General features: G+C 38.3%; 1 protein-coding gene across 5 annotated transcripts in view; it reads right to left on the bottom strand.

Annotated features, from left to right (window-relative positions):
* The window catches only part of VPS54 (VPS54 subunit of GARP complex), a 90,744-nt gene extending 78,993 nt beyond the window's left edge, over nucleotides 1–11,751 (bottom strand). For all 5 annotated transcript variants that reach the window (XR_003607616.2, XM_028093844.2, XM_028093847.2 and 2 more), the window contains exon 1: nucleotides 11,426–11,751. The gene's annotated coding sequence lies outside the window, so the exon portion shown is untranslated. The remainder of the gene's footprint in view (nucleotides 1–11,425) is intronic.
* Nucleotides 11,752–17,804: the final 6,053 nt, after the last annotated feature.

The following is a 17,804-nucleotide window of genomic DNA, read 5'->3' as shown; positions in this document are numbered from 1 at the left end:
GGCACTCCATCCTACTTCTCCGCCTAATTCCCTTATAGGGAGCAGGGGGGGGGAAGGAGTGGAATCAGCTGGGACATGGATACAATCCCACCCAAGGTCTAAAGCATTAAGATTAAGAGTGAAAACATGTTATCAGTGAAAGAAGGAAGGACGGCAAGGGAGAAGTAGAGAGAAGAAAAAAAAGAAAAGAAAAGAAAAAAAGAAAAAAGAAAAAAGAAAAAAAGAAAAGAAAGGAAGGAAGAAAGGAGGGAAGGAGGGAAGGAAGGAAGGAAGGATCACTAATATCTGCCTAAACACTATACGGTTCATAATTGCTTGCTTTCATTCAGATTATTTTGTTGGTCTAACAATCTAGAAAAACATGTCTGAATGAATCAGTGAATGAATGAATCAATGATCCCCATTATGCGGATGAAGAAACAGGTCCAAGAGTAATTTGGTTTCAGACCATTGAGCTAATTGTGAAGATGGGATCTGCACTCAGATCTTCTGATTCTAAATTCCATGCCTCTGTCTCTACACCATACTGCTCTCCAAAACACCAAAATCTAAATTATTCACTATACTGCCTCTCATCCATTTCAGGCACCCAGTGCTTTCTTCTCTTCTGTCTTCTTTTTCTCCTTATCAGATCAATTACTGATCTAATAACAATTATTTATACTAACAAATATTTATGTCCATCTTATATTAAAATGATAGCAATAATCATCTGACTGTAAGGTTTTTTTAAGACTTGACTTTTTTTTAAGTTTTTTAAATTTATTTAAGTAATCTCTATACCCAACGTGAGGCTCGAACTCACAACCTTGACAAGTGAGACTTGATTTTTTAGGGCACTTGTAGGTTCAAAGAATTTTATCAGACCTGGACTGTTAGAAAACTAGTTTTCCTTAAGGAAAAACATACATTTTCATCAGTATAATTTACTATATTTTTCTTAGCAAAGGGATAGTTCTTGAGCTGCAACTTAGCATAAATAAGCTACTATGGGCCATCATTTTAACACTTTCAACAGGAAATGTGTTCTGAATTCTAAGTAATTAATGAACTTATTTTTTTTAAGATTTTATTTATTTATATGAGAAACAGAGCACACACAGGAGCGGGGGTGGGGCAGAGGGAGAGGGAGAAGAAGACTCCCTGATGAGTGGGGCCCCTGCACAGTGCCCATGTGATTTGGGGTTGAGGGGGCAACATGGGGCTGGATCCCAGGACCCACAGATCATGACCTGAGCTGAAGTCAGACACTTAACCGACTGAGCCACCCAGACACCCCAAAGTAATTAATGAACTTATTAGTGAACTTTTATAACATATATATTTTACACTAGAGCTGGACAGAGGTGGCATTCTGTGATACAACTTCAGGTTTGAGTTTAGTAAAAAAAGAAAAAAAATCAATACTCAATGCTATTTTTTTAAAAGCAACAAAAAATTGGCAAACTTCATTTACTGATACATGCAAGAAAAAAATTGTAGCCTCAATCATAGTAATTTAAAATATCTCAAATACCTCACATTCTAAAAAGTATTTTCCACAACACTTTTGGAATTTTAAGAACCAATTTCTGGTAAATGTTATAGATAGGCTTCTTTGATACAACCTAGACACAAATAACAACATACTTCTACACTATTGAAGTATAAGATTCATCACCTGACAAAATATAGTTTAATCAGAATTTTTTAAAGTACTTAAAATTGTTTAAAAACTATCACAAAGATCTCAATTTTATTATTTAAACACAAAGATCTGGACTTTCAAGAAATTCCAACAAATTAAGGCTGCCACATAAATAAGTACTTGTCTACTCATTTTGGGTATTAAAGGAGCATGGAAGAAGCTAAAGTGAACCCAGAAAATAACAAAGTCGAACCCAGAACAAAGAACAAAGTTGTACTAATCTGCTTTTTCCTTACATTCCCATTTGACATTATAAGGCCTGGTGTCTTGTAGGACACTGAATACATGTGCTTCCTGACATTGCTCATTTACTTTCGATCTAGTGACAAAAAGGAACAGTAACAGAGAATCTTGGCTAGAAAGATAAAAAGTATAACTGTCTGTAATATTAAATTTAAATATTTTTATATGGCTATAAAAATAAATGATATTTCATGTGTAACATCCTTATCTGGAATAAAAATCATAAATATCTACAAAAAAACAATATATATTTTAAGTTTAGATGTTATTCAAAATAAAAGCAATGTCTTTTTTCCCCAGCACTTATCAGAGACTTAATACACACACACACACACAAAAAAACCCACCATAATATGGCAGCCACTGAAATTAAGGATCACAGGCCTAGAATTGAATGATAAAACCATACTGTGATAAAAAAAAAATTTTTTTCCAATGGAAACCAAATATAACTTAGATGCTTTATTTTACTCCTTTTCAGGACATTGACAGGACTGTATTACCAGTGAAATTTTTGTCAAAGTGAATCAGAGTAGAATGTTAATATCTTGGTGTCTCAGCCAAAGATTAGCAAATAAATCCTATAATCATTCATTCAAAGTAACTGGTATTGTATATGTCTTAAATATGTAAACCATTAGACATACTAAAATGCCTACATAAAAAGAGTAAATTTAAAATAAAATCTGTATAACTTATCCTATAAATATGTGCTAGAAGAAATTATATATTAATATATTCCTAAGAACAAAAATGCCAGTTGTATTTATCTCCTGTCAATTAATTCAACAGTCTCCCTTGCATGTTCAATTCTCTCCTCCTTCCTCCAACTTCAATCTATCTTTGCTTCGTTCCTCACTGCAGGACACCAGAGAAAATTTATATAGACCATCAGATTATAAATGTATAAATGTAGTGATCCGAAGGGGCACATGTACCCCAATGTTTATAGTAGCAATGTCCACAACAGCCAAACTATGGAAAGAACCTAGATGTCCATCAACAGATGAATAGATAAAGAAGATGTGGTATACACACACACACTGGAATATTATGCAGCCATCAAAAAAAATGAAATCTTGCCATTTGCAACGATATGGATGAACTAGAGGGTATTATGCTAAGCGAAAGAAGTCAATCAGAGAAAGACAAGTATCATATGATCTCACTGATATGAAGAACTTGAGAAATAAGACAGAGGATCACAGGGGAAGGGAGGGGAAAATGAAACAAGACAAAACCAGAGAGGGAGACAAACCATAAGAGACTCTTCATCTCAGGAAACAAACTGAGGTTGCTGGAGTGGAGGGGGGTGGGAGGGATGGGGTGGCTGGGTGATGGACATTGGGGAGGGTATGTGCTATGGTGAGCACTGTGAATTGTGTAAGACTGATGAATCACAGACCTGTACCCCTGAAACAAATAATACATTATCTGTTAATTTAAAAAAAAGATTATAAATGTATAAATGCTAATCTCAGATAAGGCCCTACTCAGCAGTCTTTTCACTGATTTATCCTGAAACACTGCTCTTTCCCAATCCCCATGCTTTTTATAACAAACCTTCATCACTCTCCTCAGGTTCCCTAGTTTATCTTCATCAAGCCCATCCTCAAAAAGTAATTGTCTTTTTACTTCATACCAAAGGAAAAAAAAGTCCTCATACAGGACTTCTTCCCTCCATATCCAAACGTACCTAATCCTCACAACTCTTAACTTCTGGGGTACAATACCGGTGTCTACCCTTGTCCAGAGTTAATCCTTCAACCAACTGTTCTTGATCTCACCTCTTCCCACTTCATCTGGGACCCTGTTCTATTAATTATTCCCTAAATCACCTATCTTCAATCTCATCAGTCCACACACACAAAAAAAGGTTCAAGTGCTAAATTAAAGTTCTTTCCCTCAACTCTATCTCCTCAGGCTACTTCTTGCCTCCCCTTCACTGGCAAACCTCTACTTGCTCTTTGGTCTATCTCCTTAGCAATCTATCTTCCATCTTCACCACTCACTTGGCTCTGGAAAAGGTGAGGAAAGACCTGATTTCCAAATTCAATTGTCTATATTCAGTCTTAATCTAATCAGACCTCACTGCCCTCAAATGCCAATAAAATAAATGTAGATGGCATAAAAAAAAAGAAAAATCACCATTTATAATCCTCAAATGCAATGACTGATCCAAGCAAGGATCATTAATGGATGGTAAAACCAGTGATTTAAAAGATTGTTAGGAAAAGGATATTTACATGGTCATGAATTATCACCCTATCAATTATTTATTAAATAGTAGCAAGATCTATCAGTTCCCACCCTTACCTAGTGATCAAAGCTGGAATCACCAACAGGGGGACAGCCTGCCATTATGTGCCTCCTAATGTGATAAAGTGGTAGGAATATATATCATCTGTGTGATATTTTTGCCAGAAATATCTAACCAGAATCTAATCATGAAGAAACAGACTAATTCAGAATATGGAATATACTCGAGCACAAATGCCTCTAACTTTTCAAAGGATAAACCAAAGAAGAGGAGGCAGTGGGCCCTAGTCCAGACTGAGGGAGACTAAAGAGGCATACCAGCCAAATGCAATGCATGAACCTTGACTGAATCTTGCATTAGTGGAGAGAAAAAAACTATAAAAAACGTTGGGACAGGGCACCTGGGTGGCTCAGTTGGTTAAGCAACTGCCTTCGGCTCAGGTCATGATCCTGGAGTCCCGGGATCGAGTCCCACATCGTGCTCCCTGCTCAGCAGGGAGTCTGCTTCTCCCTCGGACCCTCTTCCCTCTTGTGCTCTCTCTCATTCTCTCTCAAATAAATAAATAAAATCTTAAAAAAAAAAAGTTGGGACAAATGGGGAAATTTAAGTACAGACTATATGTTTAATAATGAGTAATTGTTGATACTTTTAGGTGTCATAATAGTATTGTGATTGTGTAAGAGAAATCCCTGTAATTGGAGATGCATGCTTAAGTATTTAGGGGTGAAGCGTCATGAAATCTACAGCCTGCTTTCAGATTTGGCAAAGGGAATGTGGGGGGGAGGGGGTTATGTGTGTGTAGGTGTTCACTCCAGTATTCTTTTGACTTTTCTGTAGGTTAAAATTTTTTCAATAAAAATAATAATGAATCCATGAAGGCTTACCAAGAACTGAAGATAAGTAGATATGAGCTAAACAAATGTGAGACAAGAATACTGCAGGAATAGGGAATATGTGTGCAAAGGCTTGGAGGGGAAAAAGAGCCTTCTGCCAGAAATCAGAAGTAATTCAGTATGTCTAAAAAACTTAGGGGCGCCTGAGTGGCTCAGTCAGTTAAGCATCTGACCCTTGATTTCGGCTCAGGTCATGATCATGATCTCAGGATTGTGAGATCAAACCCCGCACCCCGCTTCATGCTCAGCGTGGAGTCTGCTTGAGATTCTCTCTCCCTCTGCCCTCCCCCACTCGTGTGTGCTCATTCTCGCTCTAATAAATAAAATATTTTTTAAAAATACGAGAAAATTATATATTTGGGGGGAGGAGGGAGCTGGGGAGAGTCACAAGGCTAGAGAAGTTGGGAAAAGAACTTAAATTTAGAAATCAATTAAAAGAATAAGGAATATAGATTTCATCATAAAGATAAAGTCACAGAAATAACTTATGAGAAATGATATAATCAGATCTGCCCTTTAGAAAAATCGCTGATTATAGCACAGAGAATGGAATGGAGAAGACTAAGACTAGAAGAGTCCAGATAGGAAACTTACAATAATCTCAGTAAGAGATGACAGTAGCTTGAACTCAAGATAATGGTGGTAGAGATAGAGAAAACTGGATAGATTCCAGATCTTTCTCCAGTTCTAACCTCTTTTCATTGTCCCACAATCATATTTATAACTGCCTAGCGAGCATCTTCACCTACAAGACTCAAAGATACCTAAAATTTAATATATCCAAAACTTAAATTATTTATCATCTTTACCTGACTCCACCTGCCAAAAATTTATTCCTTCTCTAGCTCAGTTAATGGCAACATAATCTATCAGTTTCCTAAATTAGAAACCCTGGAGCCAACTTGACTCCCTAACCTCTCTATATTCTTTAATTTCTACACTAATGTGGACTGTCCTATGGATTCTACCTCCAAAATTCATCAAACAACCATCCCTTGCACTTCAATCCAATTGTCAGTACTCTAGTTCAGGATTTTATTTGCAGATTAAACTGCTGTGAGAATCTCCTACCAAAAGTCCTTCTTTGGTCCTAACCTCACTCAAGTTTAGAATCTTTAGATCTGATTAGGTCACTCTCCTTAAGTATTCTTTGATAGTGGTGTATACATCAAATCTATCAAGTCCAAAAACTCTTCACACCTGGGCCCAATCTACCCCTCAGTTTAGCCAAACTGAAACAACATCAACAACAACAGGACATGAACTTTCTTGACATAATTACATGATTTCAAAATTTTACTTTATTCACTCCACAAAATGTCATAAAACATGATATGTACAAAATTCATACACAAATACACAACTTCAAGTCAAAAAGCCAACTATATGAATATAAAATTCCCCAAATCAGTAACACTTTTTGCCATGAAAATTCCCCCCTCTAGATTTTTTTAAGTACACCATATTGAAAAACAAAAAACAAAAAAACCTACCAATATCACCACATGACTTATTCTTAATACTGTCTCCAACTATTCTAACCTCATGCTACCCTAGAAAAATCACATTGAATAGCTCGATTTCTGTTACCTCAAGTCTTAATTTGGTATGATTGTGAAGCTGACCAGTTAACACAATTGTAAGAGATTACATTTTCCCCCACTCTTTTCATGTATTTTAGTTAATTCAACTCTAAACACTAGAGCATGGACCACTACTGGACATGTAGAAAAATCAAAGCATCTCTTGCAAAAAGTTGAAAATAATAGAAAAAGAAACAAATCTAGAAAGAGATTAAGATTTTACAAATAGTGAGTAGGCTTTAAAACTCTATTCAGTTAAATCCTCACATTTGAAGAGCAATTACTAGTGGTAGAATACTCTGTAATTATCAAATAAGACATGAATAGTAAATGAAGACAGAAGGAATTATTCGCAACAAGGGAATTAATCCAAATAACTGCAGCTTACTCTTAAAAAGGCTAAAACTTTTTGTACAAATAAGTCACTCCTGAAAAATTTAATTCTGAAATTAATTATATATTTTCTTAACTTCTCAAACAGCATATTTTGAAAATGGGTAACCCTTTCTTGATAACTTAATTTCACCCTTATAATCAGTTATTATACTGTGCTATAATAGCGATACTTTCAGGTGCTACTGAAGGATGTCAATTTGCTCCTACAGTAAAGAATTTGAAATTTTTGGTGATAATACTAGTTCTTTTACTAGTTTATCAGTATATTTTTAGAATTTCTCTCTTCTCCCTAGAGATACTAACAACAGTCACTGTTCTCTGCCTTGCTTTCTATGCTCCTGACTTTGGTACCCTCTATGTCCCATTTTAATTTGATTCTTCTGAAATAAGCAACTTTTTTTATTGAGGTACAATTGACATATAACATTACATTAATTTCAGGTGTAGTAACTAATTCTTACACTGTTTTATAGTTGACATAGCATCTAAACACACATTACCTCATTTAATTCTCACAATCACCTTATAATATAGGAATTATCACTATTCCTTTTTCATAGATGAGAAAATCAAGGCTCAGAAAGACGGAGTAGGGCGTCTGGGTGGCTCAGTTGGTTAAGCAACTGCCTTCGGCTCAGGTCATGACCCTGGATTTCCCGGATCGAGTCCCGTCGGGCTCCCTGCTGGGCGGGGAGTCTGCTTCTCCTCTGACCCTCCCCCCTCTCATGTGCTCTCTGTCTCTCATTCTCTCTGTCTCAAATAAATAAATAAAATCTTTAAAAAAAAAAGAAAGACGGAGTAATTTATCTAAGGTAATAAGAGAGGTAAATAGCAAAAGTGATCCCAAGTGTCAATCTTTTCTTCTTTCATCACCAAGTTAAGCTTGTTAAAAACAAATTAAATGAAACTAAGTAAATGAATAATAAAAAACAAATTAAATGAATCAAAAGTGGGGCCTACAAGAATGAGAAAAAAAGATGCAATTCTTATATGAGCTCTGAATCTTTTTGGACATTCACAATATATATTAGTAATTAATTAATTAAAAGTTAGCTTACTTCTCTCCTTTTTTGGCAGTTGAAGCTACCAGGAAAAAAAAATCACTTTTACATTAAAAAAAAAAAAAAACCAAGAACACTATTTTATCTATTTCAATTTCAAAAAACTATGCACCAGTAACCAACAATTCAAAATAATAGTTCAAATCTGCAATAAAACAAGGCTTTTGCATTTTCAGGGAAAAAAATTTTTTTTTCTTCAGATTTGGAGATACCTAAACAGACTAAAGAATATCTGCATTGTGTCATAATTAGATTGCCTTCTACTTTTCCCTTGACTGCCTCCCACTGCAGAGAGAGAGTTGCTGGAGAACCTAAAGGGTTAATGTAACATATTAAACAGTACCTAGTGAGAGTTCTTTTCCCACCTAGTGGGAGTTGAGAACACTAGTTCAGACACTTACTGGAATAATGCAAACCACAGGTTTAAAACAATACTACTGACATTTGGGTGGGTAATTCTTTGTTGTATGGGGAGGGTGGGATGACATAGGATGTATCCTGTGCATTTTAAGTTTAGTAACATTCTTGGCTAGATGCCAATGGCACCCCACCTTCGGTTGTGACAACAAAAAACATTTCTAGACACTGCCAAACGTACCTTGGAGGGCAAATTCATCACTATATGAGAACCATTAGTTTAGATGTTAGGGCCCTTGGTCTTTGAAAAAAGGAGGCCTATAATCAGCCTTGTTAATCTTAATTCTTTAAAATTAATTTTGTCTTCAAAATTTGAATTTTTAAAAACAAGATGGTAACAGTACAAGAAGTTGCCTAAATAATATACGGTATACACCATCCTCCTTTACACTAAAGCATTTTTAGAGGATTTTGTAAGATGGATTTCATCCATGTGGATACATTAGTCTCCCCACAACCCTCCATCCCCAAATGGGGAAATGTCCAGTTCTTTTCTAACTCTGCTAGTAAAATGTCAAACACATGCACACATAAGAGAACCTAACAATTCTAATTGGCAAATCCCCATTTCTTGCCTTACATGGCCACACTGTGGTTCTTGAGCCACAATCCTAGAAATTCAAGCTTCCACTCCAGAATTCTTTATATGGTTCCTGCCACTTATTTGTGAAACAAGCAGGAAGTAAGATGATGACCGTTAAGGTTTTTTCTAATCCTGATGTCCTAATATTCAAGGCAAAGATACTCCAACTTTTACTTGACTCCCAGCTAACCAGACCACCTCTTGAGATCACTGAAATCACTCATGCTAACTTTTTTCTTTCTCCACACTTTAATCTATGCTGACCATAACCAAACAGAATGTCAGTTGTTTAGAACACGGATTATTAACACCAGTGATCAGTTGCTTATTCTCTGACTCAAAATATTTTAAACAGGTAAGTTGATTTTAAAAGAAACACGTGAAAAAGCTATGAGCTGATACCATTTACATGCATGAATCACAATAGGCAAATATTAAGATGGAAAGTAGAACAGTGGTTGATTGGGGGGTAGGGTGGGGAGAATGGGGGAGTACTGTTAATGAGCAGGTTTCTTTTTGGGGTGATGAAAATGTTCTAAAATTAGATTATGATGATGGTTTCACAACTCTGTAAATATACTATAAATCATTTAATTTTACACTTTAAATGAGTGTGCTTTACTCAAAGTTGTATGTAAAAACTAAAAGCAGGAAAAAAGAATTTTAATCAACTTTCATTGATAGGAAAAGGAAGTGATTAAGAAATTCTGCAAAGTTTGCCATTTCATGAGTTATATAAGATGTGATTTTAATTCTGACATAAAAACTTAATACCTATCCAGATAAATTTTAACTTTTCCAGAAAACTTACAAAAATTTCATTTTTTCCTAGCAAACTTTGAATAACTTAAAAACAATGAAAAACATTTCAGAAAGTCAAATGTAGAGTAGCAATACCTCTACAAGAACAAAATACAACAGTATTATCAACAAAACATGGGAAGTCTTTATAATTCTGTGATGCATTCTTTACAAAGAAAACCTTAGAACATTTTTCTTTTAAAAATGATCCTCAGACTGTAATGTCTGTCCTGGTAGTGTAATAATTCTGAAGTTAACAGAGCATAATTTAAAAATAGCCAAATCACAATAAAACTGCAAACATCTAATCCCCCAAACCACAACTCTCAATCACCCCAAATTTGCATATACTGATCATTTTTACCAAAACCTATCATGAGCAATGATGACCACTATGAACCATCAAGTAATACCTATTTCTAGGAAATCAGACTCTGACTGCAATACAAATATAGACAAATCCCATCATTCCATCTGTTCCACCAAAACTGCTTAGAAATCAAGGCTCTCAAAGTACTTTTCCAATTAGAACTCTCCAGATTTATAAAAGTCAATCTGAATGTCCATCAAAATCTGCAGTTTTAAGTTACCACAATAATAATGCATTTCTCAGCATACTGTATCATGATATCATTTGCCTTGTAAGCATTTACTATTAAGAGTACCCTGGGGTTTGACAAACCAGAAACAGAGCCAATTAAAAACAAAAAACAAAACAGTCCAAACAATTTAATTCTTCGAAAGTAAGGGGCGCCTCACTCAATAAAAGCCAAAAAAAATAAAGCTGGTTAAAAGTGAATTAAAACGGAACTTGCAAACCCGGATCAAAATTCTAAAAATACCATCCTGAACTCTACACATGGACAGACCAAGTGGTTAGTTATAATGGGTAGCCAAAAGTTCCCTTGTCAACGACGGGAGGGCAGGGGAGGCCTGTTTTTTTTTTTTTTTTTTATCAATGCACAGATGGAAAGAAGCAGAACTGAAGAAAATTAATTACTGAACAAATTATTGCGAGCTAAATCGTCAAACTGCAAAACACCGAGTTATTTGGGGGGTTAGCCTTCCTTTTCTTCCTTAGGAAGAAAAACGATTTTTTTTTTTACATTTATTTATTCCAGTAGGCTCAAAAGGGGGTTATGGGCCCGGCTGGAAAAAGAAGGAAAGTTTGGGGGCGGCATCTAAGGAGGGTGATGGAAGTTCCAAAGCCCGGATCCCAGAGAGGGGCGAGAGGGGGACAGCGGCGTTTTCGGCCGCCGACTGGAGGTGGGGAGAACAGCTGCCGGCCCTGATCCCAGAGCCGGACCGAAAACGCAGAGATGGAGGCGGCCGAGAGGAGAATGGAAGCTTCAGCGCCCGTCAGTTGTGACCGAAACTCTATCGGCTTCGAGCCGGGGAGGAGACACAGGGGGTCGGGTCTGGGGCCCTCTCTCCACCGGAGGTCGGGGTGAAGGTGGGCCGCGAAGCGCTGGGGGCCGAGTGGGGCCGGCCCGACACCTACCTGCGGGTCCCGGGCAGCCGCCCCAGAGCGAGGCCTAGTGCATCGCCGCCACCTCCAGCCCTCCACGTCGCGCCGAGGCTGCTCCGCGGCCGCCGCCGCCCTGAGCCCCTCCGGGCCCGAACCCGGCTTCCCGCCCCCGCCCCGCGCCGGCTGGCCCGTCGGCCGGGGGGGAGCACAGGGCCTCCCTCCCGAGCCCAGCTCCGCTCGCGGGTGAGAGGCGGCAGCGGCGGCTCCCTCACGTCTCTCCCGGGTGTCCTGTCAGCCAGCAGTTTCCCCCGGGTCCGCAGCGCCGCCTCCGCCGCTGCTGCCACCGCCTCTCCCACATCCCCGGCCTCCAGAGGAGCCGCCGCCGCCGCCGCCGCCGCCGCCGCCGCGCCGCGACCGCTACCCCTAGCGCTCCTGCTCCCTGCTCCACTGCTTCCCCTCACCCCGCCGGCCCAGCTCGGCCCGGCTCGCTCCGGGAAACAGCGCCGGAGGCCGCCGCGAGGCCGCCGCAGCCCCCAGCCCACAATCCACCGCGCGCCTCCGCCGGGGCGGGAGGGCCGCGCGGCCCGGGCCGGGGGGAGCGCTCGCCGCCTCGAGAGAGGGGCCACCGCGCGGGCGCCGCGGGCGCAGCCGGCTTTCCCCGCGAGCGGGGAATACCCCGCGCGGCTCCTCTGCGCCTCCTCCGATAGTCCTACACGCAAAGACAGAAACACGCTGAACTCTACTTTTCCCCACGACCCTTCCCCCACCCGAGTTGTTCCCAGGAGCACCCAGAGGCCGCCTTCCGCCTGTCCTGGGACTGGCCCGCGATTCCTCAGCGTGGCTCGCCCACCCCGCAGACCAACCGACTCCGAACGTCCCTAAACCCACCCAGGACCTATTAAAGTAGATACTTCCACAACATTCCACTTCTTTCGCCCCCTCAAAGTGAATGCTGTTCGGTTTCCCAAATAAATGTCCCTCAAAAGGTTAAAGGTCATCCTCTCCCCAACAACCCACTGGACTCTGAAAACAGTGCATTGTCTCTCTGTTGATGCCTTCCCCCACGGAGTCGTTCTCTGTTTTCCCCTAGTTCCAGGCCTTCATACCAGGCATCTATCATACTATTCTGGCACGTAAACCGGTTATTTCTGCTCTTGGACTGAGATACTTGAAGTGCTTGTGTATTAATACCTTCTCACTGTGATTGTCAACAGTAAGAGAATTCAGCCTAGTGTCTGAGGGCTTGCAATTTTAATCCAATAAAAGAGCAATCTGCACAAAAGGAAATGTCTTAGAATATTTTTAAAAAGAGAAAAAAGGGGTCTCAATCATTTGTGCTTATGTCTTAGTTTTAGGAGGATTTCTTTCAATTTTGAAACCATTCCTTGCCTAAAAATATCCACCAAAGTTTCAGGCATTTATAAGCCAGTCTGTTTTAACAAATCAAAAGTGAAAATGTGGCTCTTACAGTTGGGGATTAAGTAAAAAAGTTGATGCAAGTTTCATTTCCAAGAAGTCACTTTGAAAACTGCAAACACAACTTTGTGAAATATTTTACGCACTAAAGAGCTAAAGTTGGGGGAAGGGAGGACAAGAGAAGGATGCAACAAAAATAGTTGAGAGGAAATTCTCACCTTGTTTTTCTAAATTCAATCCATTTTCTACAATTTTATAAGGAGAGGAAGAATATCAACCCCCAATATGAAATAAATTTAACTATAAAGTAATAAAAAAATCCTTCTAAATCCCTGATCTCATATAGAACCAGATGAGTTTTTATTATGAAAATATTAAGGAAATCTTTACCAAATTTCATCCAAGGCCAGAGAGGAAAATAATTTCCGTTTAAGTCTAGAATCGATCTATAGATTATACTAAGAAACGTACTTAGCAATTTCCCATTATTTTGAACCTGTATCAGGAAGTCAACAATAGTTCAAAAGCTGCCTTAAACCTGGCAGTTTGGCCTTTTAAAAAATATTTGTGTTTATACCACAACTTGTTCCAAAAAAGATTCCAGACAGCTCTAGTTGGCACTTGAATTAAATAATAACCACAAGATATCTCCTAGACACTAGAACAAGACAGACTGGTTTGCTTTCCTCATTATCCATCTGTGGATAACATGCCATAGAAAGAAATGCTTCATTCTTTCAGGGATATTACAAGGTGTTTACTTTTACTTTGCCACAGAACAATTCATAATCGTGAATCTAAACAGAAAAGTAAATGCTGATGATAAAGTTTGCCAAAAAGAAAGCAAAACAAAACCCTGTTAACTGGACAAGTAATTTAATTTAAAGTTAGATAAATTTCAAATTAATATGTTCATTTGTTATCTCTTGAATCACTTCATTAGAAATGATTGATTTCATTGAGTCAATCATTAGAAAAGCCAAACCACAAATAAATGTGCATAGATCCATTATTAGTGTTTGTTTCCAGAAAACACAGATGACAAAAAATTAAGAAAAACTGATAGAAATCATAATTGCCCTCAAAAGAAGCAAATATGAAGAAGATATTAGCTATCATATTACTAACACTATATTGGCATAGTATTTATTAAACCTATTAAGAATTATGAATGGTTATGGTCATTAGGGTCACATATTCTCACTAGAGAGAGAATGGGCAAATTTTCTGATGCTGTAACACCTATAGAAGATCTATGCTTATATTTACTATATGTTCAGTGTATATTTGTGTGTGCAGCAATAGTGAGATTAATGTGTCTATTCAGTCAACGAACACCATCTTTAATGACTCGTTTGACAGAAACTGTACATTCACATGCCAATGTAAATACAGAAAGGAAAGGGGCCACTGGTAGAAGATACAATCAGAAAAATTTGGCCATTTAGTTAGACATAAACACTAACCTGTCTTTTTTCCCACAATAGCAAACCTTAAATCTATCAAATAGAAACCCACTCAAGTCCTCTAACCTACTCTATAGTTAAATATGTATAATTATATCATGTGTTTAGTATAAATTATCCTTGATAAGCAAAATATACACGCATTCATGGACTGAAAATATTATGCTGATAGCAGTTTCATCAGTTTCCTTTTTTGATACAATGCCCTGAATTATTTTATCCATCATATTTAAGCTATTTAAAAATGTTACAATGTTTGGGGCACCTGGGTGGCTCAGATGGTTAAACATCTGCCTTCGGCTCAGGTCATGATCCCAGGGTCCTGGGATCAAGCCCCCATTGGGCTCCTGACTCAGCAAGGAGCCTGCTTCTCCCTCTCCCTCTGCCTCTCCCCCTGCTCATGCTTGCTCTCTCTCTCTCTCTCTCTCTCTGTATCTCAAATGAAAAAATAAAATCTTTTTAAAAAATGTTACAATGTTTAAAAATCACACTTTATAACAATAGTATTGTTAACCTGAAACTATGTTTTACTATGTCTTCATATCTTTGTAGGACTATCTTAATGTGGAAAACTTTCTAATTTACTTTGAGTATAGTGTAAGACAGTAAAACAATATGTGGATGTAAGTGCCACTAGAAATTTTATATTTCATGTGATAATAATACACTTAATAATTGTTGGGAGTAATATAAAAGTTTTTGACATACCATCATCTGTATCTCCTAAAGCAGTTGCTTGATTAAAATGGAAACAATTATTTAACTTTATTAAATTTCTCTGTTACATTTCTCTTTGACTCTGATACTCCAAATTTCCATTTTGATTATCATAATAATAGCAACTACCATTTACTAAGAATTTACTGTGCTCCTAGCATAGGGAAAACCAAGGTAACGTGGTATATTAGTTTTCTATTGCTGTGTAACAATTAGCAAAACTTAGCAGTTTAAGATAACACATATTTATCATGTTACATTTTCTGTGAGTCAAGAGTCTACACACAGTGTAGCTTGGTCTTCTACTCAGGGTCTCGAAAGTCTTCAATTAAAGCATTAGTCAGGCTGTGTTTTCATCTGGAAGCTTGACTGCGGAACAATCTGCTTCTAAGGTCATTCAGGTTGTTAGCAAAATTCCTTTTCTTGCAGTTGTAGGACTGAGAGCCCTGGCTTCTTGCCAGCCAGAGGCTGCCTTCAGCGGCTAGAAGCCACCTGCAGTTCATTGTCATGTAGATTTTCTCATTATGTCTGCTTACTTCATCAAACCAGAGAAGAGTGTCTCTAAACTCTCTAAAGTGAGTTGGCTAGGGAGAAAGAGTGACATTCTATCATCTTTGCCACGTTCTATTGTTTAGAAGCAAGTCACAAGGTTTGCCCACACTCAAGGAGAGGGGATTACACAAAGATGTAAGTACCAGGAGGTAGAAATCATGGTAGCTACCCTAGAATCTGTCTACCACCTGCAGTGATTGATTAATTCCATAGGCTTTGGAATTTAGCTAACCCTGGGTTTTCAGCTCAGCTTCGACCTTTAGCCATGTGATTTTGATCTCAGTTTCTAGTCCTTTATTTCTTCATCTGCCAAGTAAGAGTAATAACCTCTTCACATTTAATTTTCTCCATGTAAAGTGAGGATAATAAAAGAGTTGTAAGGATTAAATAAGTATTTTAATACATTAACTGATAACATGAAAAGCTCAATAAGCACTGCTACTTTCCTTCCTTTTCTCTCCTCTTTTTTATTTTGATCTTGGTCTAACAGAAGTCCCACTGGTATTTCTACTTTCAACTGCTACTTCTTAAACTTGTACCCAGTGTGTGTGTGTGTGTGTGTGTGTGTGTGTGTGTGTGTGTGTGTATCTAGGACCATGCAAAACCAACTCCAGTATCAATAGGACTGTACTGCAAGTGTTATCTCCAACTTGAACTGGGCAAAAAATTTAATGATAAATCCATGACATTACAGAGATAATTATTAGACATAGAGTCTTTGAGAGTTTAGAGAACTTTGTTGGGATTGGCTTTTTTCTCCCTCTGCATGTTTAATATGCATATGGTACAAAAGGACAGGTTGCAGCATAGTAGTCTTCATGAGCTCTGGGTTGGCATCCTGGCTCTGCCACTTTCTGTCTGAGTAACTTCAGGTATGTTAAGCTCTCTAAAGCTCAGTTCCTTATGGGGATAATGATAGTACCCACGTTATAGATGTGTTGTAAGGATTACATTTAAAGTGTACTTAAATAGTATAACTTAGTGCCTAGCTCATAGTCAATACTTAAAAATGTTAACTATCATACTCATTATATTCTTCATCGTCTCACTATTTTTAGGAAAGCTGTGTTAATGAAAATCACAGAACAGAAAACAGCAAGACATGGCTTTGAATGAGGGGGGGAAGGTGAGGCATGAGATACCACAAGATCTCAAAAATCCTCATAACTATATATATATGTATATATATGCACATATACATATACAAATAAGATAAGTGGTGACAAGGTATGAAAACTTGCAAGTCAGAAATTGGGCAAATAAGAACTAGGGACCAAGGTAAGATTGTGAATTCTCAAACTCTGAGCAATACAACCTAAGACATCAGCAAGAAAAGAGTACACAAAACAGGTAATTCCTACCTCACACATGAAGACTTTTTTATTTTATTTTATTTTATTTTTAAAGATTTTATTTTATTTGTTTGACACAGAGAGAGATAGCGAGAACAGGAACACAAGCAGGGGGAGTGGGAGAGGGAGAAGTAGACTCCCGGCTGAGCAGGGAGCCCGATGTGGGGCTCGATCCCAGGACCCTGGGATCATGACCTGAGCCGAAGGCAGATGCTTAATGACTGAGCCACCCAGGCGCCCCCACAGGAAGACTTTTTATACTTCCATCTGGAACAGGAGTCAACCACAGAGCATATCTAGTCCAGCATTTTGAATAGGAAACACATGAGTCATGTGACTATTGGAAACTAGTGAAAGAGTTGTTGAATAGATTAGAGGAGTATAGCAATCAGAAATACAGGCATATCCCGACAAACGTAAAATTATTTTCAAATTGGACCATTTCCCTAGAGAACTGTATATATATATATATATATCCCATTTTATTAGTCCCATTGTCATAGTTATTCTTATGTTGCTTTATACAGTATTTGGTTCTTCTATTGTTTATTTGGTTCTTTTATCTGTAGAGGCCTGTCTAACAAACTAAGTTATAAATATTTCTAGAACAGGATTTTCTGTTGTTGCTACTTTTGTACTTTAAAAACTATTCCTGGGCTCCTGGGTGGCTCAGTTGGTTAAGCGACTGCCTTCGGCTCAGGTCATGATCCTGGAGTCCCAGGATCGAGTCCCGCCATCGGGCTCCCTGCTCAGCAGGGAGTCTGCTTCTCCCTCTGACCCTCCCCCCTCTCATGTACTCTCTCATTCTCACTCTCTCAAAATAAATAATAAATAAATCTTTAAAAAAATAATAATAATAAAAATAAAAACTATTCCTGCAATGGGACACCTGGGTGGCTCAGTTAAGCG

Source organism: Eumetopias jubatus, unplaced genomic scaffold (assembly GCF_037043125.1).
Source record: "Eumetopias jubatus isolate StellerSeaLion01/CBP00866 unplaced genomic scaffold, mEumJub1_p1.0 scaffold_9, whole genome shotgun sequence".
Taxonomy (NCBI): domain Eukaryota; kingdom Metazoa; phylum Chordata; class Mammalia; order Carnivora; family Otariidae; genus Eumetopias; species Eumetopias jubatus.
This window is presented reverse-complemented; position numbering and strand designations above follow the sequence as displayed.